The 15,447-nt window shown below is 39.2% G+C and overlaps 1 protein-coding gene across 1 annotated transcript in view; it reads right to left on the bottom strand.

Moving 5' to 3' along the window:
- cbx3b (chromobox homolog 3b) overlaps window positions 1–162 on the bottom strand; it is a 4,601-nt gene extending 4,439 nt beyond the window's left edge. The window contains exon 1 of the mRNA XM_008323395.3: window positions 7–162. The gene's annotated coding sequence lies outside the window, so the exon portion shown is untranslated. The remainder of the gene's footprint in view (window positions 1–6) is intronic.
- Between the last annotated feature and the right edge of the window lie 15,285 nt (window positions 163–15,447).

Below are 15,447 nucleotides of genomic sequence, written 5' to 3'. Positions count from 1 at the left end.
ACGTACTCTGTCCTGTCGGTGTTCACTGAAACCACACTGGTCTTCTCGGCTCCACAGTTCTCTTCTCCTCGGCCCTGCGTGTGTGCGCAGCTGCCACAAACCACCCTGGACTGTGGTGTCTGTCTTTGTGCGCAAACGCCCGGCTTTGTTTGTTTACATGAGCCGAACAACTTTTCATGAATGGCTCCGGATTAAAGATGGCCGTCGTGGCGGATGCTCAGAGGAAGTGGTTGCCAAGGGAAAAGGTCATGCCAGGAAAAGTGGGAGGAGACAATCGGGGACAAGCAACGGTGCCAACCAATCAGGGTGCAGTGCGCCTGCTTCGTCCGGGAGTACTGGTCTGGAACAGGCCTGCCACCCAAGGGCGTCTGCCGGGAATGACAGTGACGAGCAGCGGGCTCCGGGAGCAGCTCCAGACAATCTGCCAGGTACTTTCTTCTGTCATAGCAAGAAAATATAAATAAATGAAAATACATAAAACAACCAGTGGGTAAATAAAATCACATACACACGGAGAACAATGAATCCTTCTCCTAGAAATGTAATTTCTCTTTATGATGAGAATAATATTATGTAGTTATATTATTGAAACAATTTTTAGAAATACAAAAATAAGATATAGTATTTAAAATATTTTAGAAACACAGATATAGGATAATTTACAACTATATCAATAAGAGCTATTTTGACCTAGAAAATAAAGTGCTCCAATTGTATACCGCAATTAATTAATCAATCATTATTATTAATATTATTATTAACTATTGACGCAACTTCATAATCATAATAAATATAATATGAAAACAATTAAGCCATACAAATTATCAGCAAAATAACATAATAAATTATATAAATGTGGAATACATTTACTAAAAATTAAGTTTCTAAAATTATAAAATAGTTTAATTCGATACAGAAATTTAAAATTTTGTAAATTAAAAAATACATTTAATAATAAGAAACTTTTGAAAAAGTGTTAAAAGTTGTGTTTGTGTTAAAAGTATCATCGGTAATTTGAAGTATTAATACGTTTTTTATTTCTCCTGCAAACGTCTGAGAATTATGTCAACTTTTTTTTTTTTATTATACAACGTTTCATGTCGTACACACATGTCCGTTCGCTACACAGCCGCGGTGGATGAGATCATTGTCTTATCCTGGAGATCTGTCCTGCACCACCTTCTGTTTCACACTGAGGAGATCTCAGAAAACATGCCTCTGGAGCATTTGATTGACAGCCGAGTTCTAGCCATTCAGAGAGCCCAGAGCAGCCGATTGGTCAAACCATGAGCACTGTTAAGACCTCCCACTGTTTTAGTTTTATTCTGTCACCTCCAGTTAGTCTACATAGTCCTGCAGTACGCCACTAGGCGACGCTGCTTGCTTGTATTTGATCTTTAGGCCAACGAACTTCTTCCATCCTGAGACAAAAAAAAAAAAAACAACAACAAGAAAACTTCAGGGTTACATCTACTTTAACACATAAAAATGTTTGGTGCAAATTTTACGGTAGATTTTTTTTTTATTTTATTTTATTTTAGAAAGGACTTCAGCTCCTAATGATGCTCCAGACATTTTAAACAGAGATGCAGCTGAGCCTATAGTTTGATGTAAATGTTTTTTAAAATTACCAGACATGTGTCCATATGGAAACATTAAAACATATGATTATGATAAAAAATCTAGGAAAATAATAATCATAATTAAATACTTTATTTTAATTTATTTATTTTTGTTACATTTGTACTGTAGTAGTAGGCGTTTGTAGAGTTGTGGCTCAGATATACTGCTGTCTCCAGTTATATTTCATTCTCATATGGTATGGTATTTGTACATGAAATGTACACGTGAAGTACCACTGCAACACTACATTAATACTAATGCGACTGAAATATGAGAATACCCACAGTATGTGTAGGGTAAAAGCAGCACACCACGTGGGAATTAATATCTCAGACTCAATTTCTATGAAAATACACAGGAGAGACCCTGGGGATGTGATTAGAAGGGAGTTCAGTGAGAAGGCTGTGAGGAGCCTGCACATGGGACCAATGTGGAGTGTACAGGCCTCGGAGAGGAAGCGTATTGATCACAGTTTCAGTGGGACAGGACACGGGTCCTGTGCAGGTCGCAAATTAATACACGGTTGTTTGGACCTGTCACATGTTCCCCCATGTGCTGTGGAAACTTCATGTTGGAGCTACGGTACGGTATAGAACGAAGTATGGTCCACAGGGAATGCTGGTTCTGAATAGATGAGGTTGTGTTTCAGCTTTTATCAGTACAGTAGGAGTGTGTGTGTGTGTGTGTTAACCTTCTGTGCAAATTCACATAGACATTGTCTTAATAAAAGAAAGAAAGACTCTCTATGATCTTTATTATAGTTACAATCAGAATTTAGTTTTAGGCCTCCTAGGCTTGTGACCGTAACAAATTTTGCTGGACGATAAACAAGATTCTTGTCAACATTATTTTAAGACCAACTGAAACACTGATGTAAAGATAATATATCATAGTAATCCAAGTACATCCTTTCAAATGCAATAAAACTTTATTTCTCACTAGTATCTTTTACAATTCTCAAATATCCGTTGGTGCCTGAATACCCCTAATATTTCCTATGGTACCTGAACAGCCCCAGAGAATCCACTGAGAATCTGTAATGTCAGATATTGATACACATTAAATATGTTCCGAGGAAATGTTGCTGTATTTGGACAAGTTTCCATATCAAACCTGATATTTCAGTCAAATACTTAAATACGTGCCGATCCAGTGACCAGAAACTGCTGAGTGTCCTCACTGTGGTTCGAGTTTCATCTGAGAAACCCACCCACCCACACACACACACACACACACACACACACGCTGCCTGTCATGCCATTTCCACAGAGCTGTTGTTATAACACTGCCGCCCAGTACGTGGCGCATTCATTGAAACCCAACTTAAAGAAGTATCAGTGACAGTACTTGGTACTTGGTACTTGGTACACAAATGTAAACACAGGCCTAGTTATATCTTATATTTAAAAATACAGAATCCAAACAACGACGTAGACAGAAGTCAACTGCTTCACTGTCTGCTGTTGACTTCTGACACTTAACCATCGGCTGTTTTGGGGGTTTTAACATAAGTCGCCATGGTAACGGAGATCCTAAAAGGGCCCCTCGCTGTAGGTGCTAGAATGGCTGTGATTCTCTCCTCGGGGTCCTGTGTAGATTTACGGCTCTGCTACAGTGAGGATCATTCTAGAATCTTTCAACCAAACTTTGTTTTAAACACATCATGTATTGATGATCCACAAATCAGGACTCACACACATTAGAGGGCAAGCCACTCAAATTAGAATTTATATCAAAGCCTCCATTTTTTTTTACGCCCACAAATAACTCAGCAAAGAGATCTGAGAACGGTGCAAACATTTTAATGACGACGTGGATTTCGGGAGATTGAGTTCAAGAGATTGTTTCCACCTGAAATGACTGAGAAATAGGCAATAATGACGTGATTTGAAGCCTTTTCAGTGCCTGAAGCCAAACTGACTGAACCCGGGATTGTCCGGAGCACTAAAAATGAAATACAGATGTTGATGAAATGACATGCTCCGGAGTGCATGGTGAAAAGATATATGACGTTGTACCGTCATCCCTTAAATCTCCCTTGTTCCCTCCTAGACAGCCACATTCCTGGGGCCCAGTGTGAGTGTAGCTCTCACACACATGGGCCTTAAGAGCCACCCTGTCGGAGCAGAAATGAGTCCAGATGGCCGGACCCTGCTGTGAGGGGCTGTGGTTGGACTGAGTGCAGGTCTGTGCAGCTCAGGCTGGGCCTGACTGGACCCTTTTCACGTGGAGGGCCCCCAGCATTCCCTCTGCACCACCCCGTGGCTCTCAGGTTACAGCCAGGACCAGGGCCTTCACATCTGCCCTGTTATTCTTAGCCAGTGTTAATCTGGTTGTAGAAGCAGCAGTGCAGTTAAACAGTATATTGATGGCTGAGCCGTTAACATGGGCTCATTACTGACTGACTGATTGATTAGCCTCATATCCACAAAGCACCTTCCTATAGAAGCCACTTCCTTTGCTGATGCACATGTACAGTTAAGGGCAAAATGATTGGCCGCTACAAGGAAATTAGAAACTTTTTATTATTATTATTTTATTATTATTGTGAAGTATTTGACGGGTGCTTTATGAGAGAGTAGTTCAATGAAAAATTCCTGAACATTTTTGTACAATTGCACAACTTTTACATTTTGCATTTGCATAGTTTACCAAAACTTTAGCAAGTGAAAAGTAAAAAAATGATTAACCGTATTAAAAATGATTAACCTTACAAAACAGTCATTTATGAATCTTTTTATTTAAAAAACGTACAGTGGTTTGTGAGAAAACTAAATAAATTATTTTAATCAAAAATGAATTAAAATAAAAAATGTAATTAAATTAGATTCAGTTGAAAAAAATTCAATCTGTAATATGTTCGGTTTTATTAAATTGACTAAACTTTGGAAACATTGTTTTATTTTATTCTCTATTTTTACTATATATGTTTTATTATTATTATTATTATTATTACTACAGTACTATGTAATTTGTCAATATACACATAGACATACGTACTATTTAATTTGTCAATATACACATAGACATACATTTACATTGTTGCCACGAAGCTCTGACAAATTATAACTCACATCTTTGCCAGATTTGCTCACACATCAGCTCCAGGCTATTATTCCACTCGAGGACACTCGTTACCAATGATTGGACCACAGTTTAAATGTCCCGCCTTCCAGCCATTAAACATAGCTGTGATTGGATCTCAACTGTTCCTCCAGTTTATGTCACAAAATCGGCACTGAGTTTTGGTCTTGTTTTTATTAGATGACTTACACATTAATGAAATTCAGCCTCTCATGGCTTCATTCTTTTGTTTATGTTTTTTGCTTTAAAAAAAAAAGGATGCTGAATTTTCTTTGTACGTCATCTTTTTACCCACAGTTCTTGGAAAAGTTTTAGTCAATTCTTTACGACACACAGTGGATATTTGAGTTGCAAGGCGTTCAGTCTGACAACGGCAGTTCATCTCCTCAGTGTCGCCCTCAGCTGGCCCACAGATCAGAATCAGATTCAGTTATTAAATCAGCTGTGGTTGGGTGTGAAGGGATTCCAGTGCAGCTCAGGTCTGTTGTGTTTATGCAGCCAGAGTAAAATAGTAAAATGTGACTTTTCATTTGTACTTGGTAGAGCAGACCTGGACCTGCTGGCAGAAATGTGTCTCCTGTTTCAGAACACTTATTGCGCCCCAGGTGCTTTTCTACATGTAATTCTATATGTTGTTGTGCCACTGAGGGCTGGAGGGTGTAGTTACATGCCTCATGCCCATAAAGTTACAGAGAGTGAATACAATAGGAATGTCTCTTCAGAGGATTTCTTTCACCTCATGTCACTGGGAGATTCATGTGTAGAGCAGCACGGTAACTTTTTGAGGGACAAACACGTATCATTTCAACTTCACCACAAACTCATTTAAAATCTACTGCAAACTCATGATTCTATACAAGTTTCTGAGATTTTGAACTTACAGCTAAGTACTACAGAATTAACTGCATCTATTTCCTAATGTACTGCATAATGAATGCCCTTGTGAACCTGGTGATGTGATGAAAAAAGGAAAGCAGCATTAACTGTTTCCAATCTTGTTCTTCAATATTCCGGCCAGAACTGCTGACTTTGGGGCAGAATTTATAAAACCTCAATAGGAATATGTCAAATAATTAACTGTTGTCCAAAAATTAACCCTCACAATAATTTAGCTCAAAGCCTTTAGTTCTCAGTAAAAGCTAAAGTTTATAATAAATACAGTAAAAGCTAGCTTTGAGTTAACAAAGTAGTGGATTAAGAACAATAGAAATCATGAAGTTATGTTCAAATTTATTTTAAAAAATGTCTAAAATTAAGAAAAAATTAAATAGATTTTTTCTTTAGCCATAAGGAACTATAAAGCTACTAAAGCTACAGTTAGCCTAATTAGCCTTAGCTTAAAAAGTACTTGAAATATATATATCTATATATATAGATATATATATAATAAATCTAGACAGCAAATACCTACAAGATAATGTATGAACTAAAAATGACAAATACGATCTGAGCTGCTGTCTGAATACATAAATAAAATTATATAATATTTGACCGGACCAACACTTGATCACGCTCAAAGATAACTAAATAACAGTTTGTTGATCTGTGGAGTCTCCTCTCCTCCACTGTAGTTTTCTCCTCCACCCTCTAGTATTTGAACACAGTTATGGAGGTGTTTCTGCTGCTGCACACACAGGTGCTCACTGCAGCTCCTCTGCCTCTCGGCTGGGGGTTTCCGATCCTCACAGAGGAGCCCGCAGGATCCAGTATCCTGGTGACTGACAAGTGAATGGCACCGGCGACAAGCAAGACCCCGATCCCTCAGGGGCCAGTGTGGCACAAAGTGAATGGCTGAGAGTGGAGGAGAGAAAGATCGCCTTTGAACCCTTCAAACGACCCCCCTCCTCCTCTCTCTCTTTTCCTTCCCCGTCTTCTTTTCTCCCACTCTCTCCCTCTGTGACTTTTATTTCTTTTCTCACTGTGTCTGTTTTTGTTCTTTTGAGTTTTGTGGCTACAGGAGAAAGTTGACTTGGGGCTAGTAGAATGTGAGTAAAGTCAGGTTTTTTTTCTTTCTAAGGCTGTCAATCAAGGCTTTACCTTTAAAAAAAAAAAGTATTAACCGACTTAAATTTTACAAAAATAATAACTTTCTTCTGTTACTCCATGAACCTTTAGGTGGCGTTGTAGTGGTTCCTCCACAGTCACGTAGTCTGTGATTGTCAGCAGATGTCGCTGTGTCCTAAAAGTGATACTTTAATCTGGAATTCTGTTTTTAAACATGAGATTTTCAAAACAGTTTGACTTTTGTAACCCAGTACGTGACAAAGCGCTCTCAGTAATTGACCTGTGATGGATTGCTCTTCAGCAGTGACTCACAAAGCCATGACTGCTGCTGTCTACCAGGACGGTTGGCTTTTCTGTGGCCGGTCTTTGTTCCCTGTCTACCTCCATCTCAGTTTCTCCTGATGCTAAGTGTTCCCTGTCACAGCTGCCCATCACCGTCCAGTCCAGTCAACCCAAATCATTTGATTTAACTAGAGGGGAGGGGCCTGGAGTGGCACTGGTTTATTTGACTTATCATCACTGTTAAGGGTCAACATGGATCGGCCCAAACAGAATAGTTTCTTGTTTTTTTATTTTGTTTTTTTGTTGACTATTCCATTTCCTTTTTTTCTTAAAAACATTGAAAAAACAAATTCCCAAAAAATGAAACCCGTTGGTCATTAACGGGCCACCAATGGGGTATTAGTAGTATTTAAGGTTGCATGCAGTGGCAAGGATGCTGCCCTCTGTCTGCAGTTTCTATTTTGTGCTTTCTTTTGCCAGTGACCAAGATAATTTTGGTTTTAGTAATAAAATTCCCAAGACTTCAAACACCATAGGTTTAATGGTATATAATGGTGTAATAATGGTATAACGGCTCTTACACATAGGTGGAGCCAAACAACTCCAGTGCCTACATCTCATAAGACCTACAGCCTTTGATCAGCCACATCACAGCTGTATCACACAACCAGACAAGTGTCAAAACCCCAAGACAGATGTAATGTAATCTCATCATCTCATCATTTTTCAAAATAAAAGAAGATAAATTATACATTAGGTTTGTAGCCATCCAGTGGCATCACGTACTAATGGAAATCAGTTTTAACATAACTTTGGACCAATGTTTGATTCCAGATTAGACAGTCCAAGTCTCAGCCTTGACAGTTGAAGGGAACTTTACTTTGGTAAATCTCCCTGTCACTGTGCAGCTGCTGACTGTCTGCTCTCATCCAGTGCAACTATGCAAACTACCCGAATCCAGTCTGTTGACCTTTGCCCTTTATGTCTCTCTCTCTCTCTCTCAGCTTAACACTTTTGCGGTTCAGATGTGCTCCATATCCAATCACGATTCAACTCTTTAAATCCCATACTTCCCTCCCTTGTGTATCTGAAGCCCCGCTCTGTTCTGTGAGAGTTTTCTGAAATCAGTTTTCTGCCCTTAAAAAAAAGAGCCTTTGCTTTCAGGGTCCTTTTCTGCCCTTAAAAAAAGAGCCTTTGCTTTCAGGGTCCTGGGAATCTAACGCTACTCGTCCTAAGCTAAATGTGCCTTGACCATGACCTATTTCAGCTGGGCACGGCCTTTAACAGCTCCGTGCCATCTCCGGGATAAGTGTTCAATCTCAGGGCTCCGGCGTGAACACATGGTGGGGCTAAACGACTCTTTAGACAAGTCTGCCTGGCTGCCATCTGGAAAATAACAGCTTTAAGAGAGTCCTGCCTGTGATTAGGCTGCAGACTCTGAACAAAGACATAGGACACAGAGTGGTGAGACAGGTCAAACCAACTGAAGGGTCTGTTTTTCAGATTTAGACACTTGAATTAGGTTGTAACTTAAATATGTCTTTTCCTCACAGAGAGAAGAGTTGAAACTAAGTTTTATTACCTAATTTCTATTAAAACTTAAACAACAAAAACATCTTAAGTTGTAATCTAAAAACAAAGACATACAGTATTGTACAAAACTACAACACTAACCTGAAATTCTTGGACACATATGGACAACGTTTAAAGCAACCCAGTCTTGTTCTTGTTTAAAAATAACTCACTCCTAATTATGTAGACCTTTAGGTAACATTATATAAGTTCTTCTCAGGTACTTTTAATGGATCCTGGAACATAAGTGGCAGTGAATATTGTATGTGATGTGATAGTACCTTGTATGTAGGTTTGAGGCTGTAACAACGAGTAATAATGTGTACTTAACATTTAAAAGTATCCCTTTCTTTGTTTTGTATTGTACCTCTACACTCCTCCAGTCCTGATAAGATTATTTCAATCATTGTCTGGAGCCAATCACTACAGTCACTGGTGAAGGCAGTACATCCTGGTCCGTGACCAGGTCACACACAAAGACCAATGGAAGGTAGTTGTTTAATGAAAACGTATTTAGAAATATATTTCTGCAGCAAACACCAGAAAAGTAAAAGAAAGTTAGAGGTTGCCATTAAACAGCATCCCCCTATTTGGTAACAGTTTCTGAAATGAGAAAATAAATTCATTCAGTTTTCCATCTTTCAATTTTCCAACCAGAAATGACTTCTTCTTAAAATATATTCTCAGGATACAGTTTTGGATACAGAGGTGAAGTGATTCTCTGAAGTAGCCCTGAGCCTTGACGTCTGTGTCTAAATGTTTCGCATGAAAGTTCAACAAGATCACACACTTTTATTACTGAACTCCTGTTCTTTCTGTAGTACCATGAACTGTACACGGAGACACGTCCACATTAAGGATTCTTCCTAAATTGACAGACAGACCTCTCGTAAAGTTCAGCACAAAGTGGTGTCCGTTCCTTGCTGGTGAAAACTGATCCTTTGATAAATGATCCTTTTAAAGTCTTACACTTTATACCTGATCCTTAACCTGTTACCAGTTCATCTGCTGATTTACGAGGCTTCCAGACTGTGACCTCTGTGACCTCTACTGTCTTACTCTACCGCTGTTCCTTTTTTTAACATATTCCAGGCACCGTTTTATTTGTTTGTGTGTGTACCTGGTACAGTTGTACTTTTTTTTTTTTTTTTTTTTGGGGGGGGGGGGGGTCTCTTTGGTAAAACACTAGTTTTGTAGTTTTAAGATTTAGTTTAACATTAAATGATAACAATGGTCTCATCATTCTGATGTTATATCTGGGCTACATGTAATGGTCCAGTGGACCATTCTGATGTTATATCTGGGCTACATGTGGCCCACAGGTCACTAATTTAATACACAGGAATGAGGAAATGCATATCGACTACTACAGGGGTGGGCAAACCTTGGCTCACAGACCAAAATGAGGTTCAAAATTTGACTGGTGGGCAGGTTCAGTACTGGTTTGGATGTGGAAGGTTGGGTCAAATAATGTAAATAAAATGTTGAAGACAGAATGGAAGTTTGTTGGTTTTCTGTTAATCAGCCATGGTCACCTTGTGTAACCAGCCACGTGATAATCATTAGACATTTACCCCAGGATGATGTGTTAGATTTATGATGTCCGTCTTTTTTCTGACCCCTTCTCTCCGACCTGCCTTAGGGAGCCATTATTCAACACCTTAAAACACTTATGACTTCCAACACGGTTGGACGTCACTACGTAGATTTCTATTTTCACCCATTCTTCAACCTTTACCTTCTGTTGGCTGCGGCCTCACGATGGGGATCGGTTCCTTTTCCTTTTGGCATAAAGAGATTAGGGCCAGTTCCCAAGACGTCAAACCAAATATTTCTGATCGCACTCGTATTGAAAAAACAAAATATAAAATTTGTCCCATATTTGCACCACACAAGTCTGTGGTTATTTAAATCAAAGACCCCAGTGTTTGCAGGCTTCCTCCAGCGGACGCCTTCTCTTCGTGCCAAGAAATAGTTTCTGGGTGTGAAAATTAGTTTCCACAGCCTGCTTTCAGTACACTGGTAATCGAGCACTAAAAAACCCCACCACCACTCCCTTTGGTTTGAACGTCTGCCTGGACCTGACAAAACATGAAACTGATTTACACTGTCCATCCTCCAGACTGTCATTTTCAATTTGAATCCCATCAGAGACTAATCTGGAAACCGTTACTCACTGTGTCTTAGAAATAAATTGTTTGCAGCTGGGACTCAGAAATGGAGATGGAGGGGTTGGGGAGACCTCTGTGGGGGGTGGGGGGTGTAGAAGTGGCAAAGTCCCTGGGGTAAAATGCCATGTTAAGGCTGATGCACAGGAAACAGGCTCTTACCAGTCAGGAAATGAAGTGGCAAGCACAGGCCGGCTTATGTTTCCTCCGCTGCTCTGTGAAAGGCCTTGTTAGGGCGGAGACACCGGGGCTCCAGCCTTTGTCCACACGCAGCCAATGGTAAACATCGCTGCAGTTCTTTTCAAAGACCTTAAGTGCTTGTGATGGCTGAGTGGTGCGTTGCCATGAGGTCTTGAGTTTCTCAGACCTCCAGATTCCCTCTCCCACTTCCCCCAACTGTGAAGGAGAGCTGGGTCGGTGTCCGTGATGTGGAAGAGTCCAAAGAAGATTTATGTGCAGGAGAGGGAAAAGACCTCGCTGACTTGTGTTTCACTCACGAAATGTTTGGCTGTATATTTTCAGAGTATTTCCAAACATATCTGGATTCCACTTTAGATAATTGTCTCTATTTATACTGTACGTCCCTCTGCTCTTATTAATGCCTTCTGGAAGAACAACACTGTATATTTCCAACTCTAAATATCCTGGTGTGGTGTACAGGAAACTGCCAAAGAAATCTTGGCCTCTAGGATAAATAATGATTCATCAGACTTAATATGAAAAATGTATAAATCTAACTGTGGAGACCACCACAGGATCTGAGCAGTATCTGGTCCCGGATCAACAGGTCACAGATACTTTTAATACTTGTCTGAAATGTAAGTATTTTATTCAGAGCTTGGGTTTTGAAGGGTTTACTTTGGTGTGTTTGTGTTCCATGGTCAGTACATGATTCAATGTGTAATATTTGTGAAGACTCTTAGCCACTGTTGGTCTATGAGCCACTCTACTTGAACTCTGATACGCTGTATGACAAAGATATGGGTTGAGGCCACCGGCAGAGACGGCGCACCGCGTCTACACCATGACATTTTGATTTGTTGTTGTTGGAGCAGTAAAACGTTTTTATGTCTTCTGTAGAGTCAGGTATGTTTAAAAATAAAAAAAAAAGATGTCGCCAGAGTTTGGATTAAAAAAAAAAAATTCTACTTCTGAAAGACATTTCCATGGTTTATTGATCAGCTCTGTTAACTCTTCATATATATGTTATATTTATTTAAATTATTTCATCCAACATTCCACATCCAAACCAATACTGAACCTGCCCACCCGTCAAATTTTGAACCTCATTTTGGACTGTGAGCCAAGGTTTGGCCATATATATTTATATATATTTATACACCATTGGAAGTTATAACATTTTGAGGCAAATTATAAAAATAAATTAAATTTTTTAAATTTATTTATGAAAATAACACAGCTGTCTCTCTACGTGTCCTCCATTTAAATCTAAACACCTGCAGGCGCTGTTTCAGACTTTTCTGCACATATTTTTTCTTTCATTTCTTTTAACAGAATAAATCCTTAAGTAGAACATTATGACGAAGCCGGAATATTCCAGAGCAAGAGTTGGGTCAGAGAGAAGGGAGCACGGCAGGTGACCGTGCGGTGAGGACAGAGATTTCCTGTTTGACTTCACATGTTGGAAGGTCTGACTGGCCGCATGCCCACACAAACTCTGAGCTGCCTGGATCATGAGGAAGGACCACCTCAGCGTGGTGGAGGTCCATGCTGGTGGTGAGCAGTGATTCATGGAGTGGAGCTCAGGGCAAAGTCGGAGTCAGTGTAAACAATTACAGTTGAACTGGTGTATTCTGTGCGTGTGTGTGATTTGGAGAGGAGCGTAGAGGGAGCAGAAAGATATACTACAGTCTGACTGTCCTGGGAGTTGAGTTTGATGAACACGTTTGTAGACTGTGACGTCTTCTCAGAGGCCAACACTGATGATGGGGAGCAGGGAGATGACGAGCGCAGCAGCTTTGTTTTGACACTGCTGTGTCCAGTGGTGGACACTGATGAAGGCTGTCTCAGCCTTTTTAGGTTATACGTGGTTAAGTCGAAACCTGAGTTACATCTTATTTAATCTTTTTTTTCAACCTTTAAAAAAACCTAAATTGTCCTTAACATGCATGAAATCAATTTTTGAGCAAAACCCAACTGGAAACGTGTGAAAATATTGGACGTTGATGTTCAGTCTAGCTCCATGGAATGAGGTTTTTTTGCCAAGACCTGAGAAAACATTTACATGGAACTGGAATTCTGTCCTTAGACGAGGCAAAGACGCAAATTTTGATCTCGTGTTAAAGATGTTTTACGAATTCTACACAAAAAAAAGACTTTTAAGGACTTGCAGAAGTGACAAGATTTAAATCAAAGATATGCAGAAAAATAATTTTAAAAAACTGTTAAGATATGTTTTGGTTTATTTTCAAATATTTCCTGGAACTTTTTCCACTTGCTCTCGTACTAATTATAGTGCATCAGGAGGTTGCAGTTCAGGCTAACACTGCAGTCACGCTGGAGCTTTACAGGTGATAAATCGGAGTCACACGATTTATCATCCTTTATATCCTTTTTTTTTACAAATTCACTGAAACTTTTCAGTTAGGCCGAAAAAAACAGAGGAAAAGCTGAAGCTCCAGGCTTCTGTGTGCTTGTCCTGTTATACATCCTCCTGCTAAAAACTTTTCAGTTAGGCTGAAAAAAACAGAGGAAAAGCTTGTCCTGTTATACATCCTCCTGCTACAGCAACAACACACTGTACAGATTAAGGTCAGGCTTCTACTAATCAGAAAAGGTCAGTTCAGACTCTGGGCCTCTGGGACTTGTACCCACTGAGTGACTTTGCAACATTTTTCCAGCACTCCGTCTCAGTCATGCTTGTTTCCATCTGTTTGTGCGAAGGTTAGAAGTTGACTGGCAGAGGTCCTGCTCCCTGAGAGTTAGAGTCTGGGTGGAGGGGGGCCGTGTTTCTGTGAGGGGTGAAACACCCGCCCGTCCATCACCCTGACAGAGCTGACAGCCATTCAGCCAAACCAGAGGAGTTCTTGCCAACAATCAAAGGGCTTTTCATTGAAGGAATCCAGCTCTGGCCTGTCATCAGCCGGGGGCGGTCCCAGCTGTCATCAAGATCAGGGTCCACTCTGAGACCCTCCCCTTGACTTTTGTTTCCCCCCCTCTCAAACTCCGATCACATCCATAGTATTGGTCAAGAGCACATGCTCCGCCTCTCTCTCACTCTCTCTCTCTCCCTCCCTCTCTCTCTCTGTTTCACTCTCTCTCTGTTTTGTCTAATGTAATTGGTTGATTATTATATATTAAATTGGGCTTAAAAGGAACATTAGCCTTCAGTTTTGCAACAACTCAATTTATTTTAATGTTATTTTATTTTTTTAGAAGTACAATATATATATATATATATATAATCTATCTTTAAACCTATGATTTAATAATACCCACCTTCATGCCAATGCTCTTTTTCACCACTTGAGGGAGGCAAAAGTAAACAAAATTCAAAGGTACGACGTTTCCTTTTTCCAGACATTTTTAACATTTTTTTTACATGTAGTGTACGTGCACATAGATAATGACCACCGACGCATATTCACCTTTATTTGTTGCCAACTTCCTGACGTCAGTTTTCATCTGGTTCTTTACGTTTGCTTTAAATAGCAGAGAAAGTAGAAGGTTGTAATGATATAAATTAAATGTATATGCCTGCCTAAGACTACTGCGTTTCACTGTACTCTCAAGATGATTTAATAACATGAAACCTCAACATTGATGATGATGCAACATCCCACATAGGGCACCAGAATAATCGTATTGATGTTGTTCTACACAGATCCAAACAAACGGAAATAAATACTGCATCAAGTCCCAGCAGGTGATAAATCCTGCTTCTTTAAATAAACACAAAAACAAATGGTCCAAGTCAAACATTTATGTCTTAGTTTTCAGAATATTTGTAGACTAGGAGCTCGTCAGTGTTGTCATCATTATTATATGAGCAGATCCGCTGCCGCCTGGATCAATTATTCAATTGTTATTCAAAATGATAAGACAATCATTTTGTTTAAACTCTTAACTTTTTCAAGTAAAAATTTCCCTAAAATTAGGATTTTGATGCCTCCCAAACATTTCATGTTTTAATTAAATTCTGTTTATGTTTGTTTGTTTTTTAATGAAAGATATGATAAAATGTTGCAGGAATACTGACAGTACATTGAAAGTTAGCCAGAATTGCTCAAAGCTAACCAGAACATGGGGGAAAAAATAACAAAAACACGAGCAGAATTTACGAACTTTAAAGCAGCTGCTGGGTAACAGATAGTTATGTTAGCAATAGTTTTTTGGGGGAATTTCAATGAACTCAAAACATGGTCCACTTTTGTCCATGTGTTAGCTTAAAAGTTACATATTACCCGCGTAGCATTTTAATTAAACAGAGATAAAAACTTATTAAAGTAGTTAAAAAATACCTAAATATATTTTATAATAAAAGGTATAGTTTGTTACATTTTTATGAGATAATACAATACAATTAATTTACTGTAATGTAAAAAGATTTTGCAATCTGTGTGACAACTGTCCAGCTAGCCTTTTTTATTCATAACACAAAAATATATAAAATCCCCCAAAGATTTTGCAATAAAGCCCTAAAATGATACAAAATACACCTGAAACATATTGCTCACTGGAAATAAAAGACCTC

The sequence above is a fragment of the Cynoglossus semilaevis genome, chromosome 13, assembly GCF_000523025.1.
Source record: "Cynoglossus semilaevis isolate Cse_v1.0 chromosome 13, Cse_v1.0, whole genome shotgun sequence".
Lineage (NCBI taxonomy): Eukaryota > Metazoa > Chordata > Actinopteri > Pleuronectiformes > Cynoglossidae > Cynoglossus > Cynoglossus semilaevis.
The sequence above is the reverse complement of the archived record's forward strand: the minus strand, read 5'-3'. Positions and strand labels throughout refer to the sequence as shown.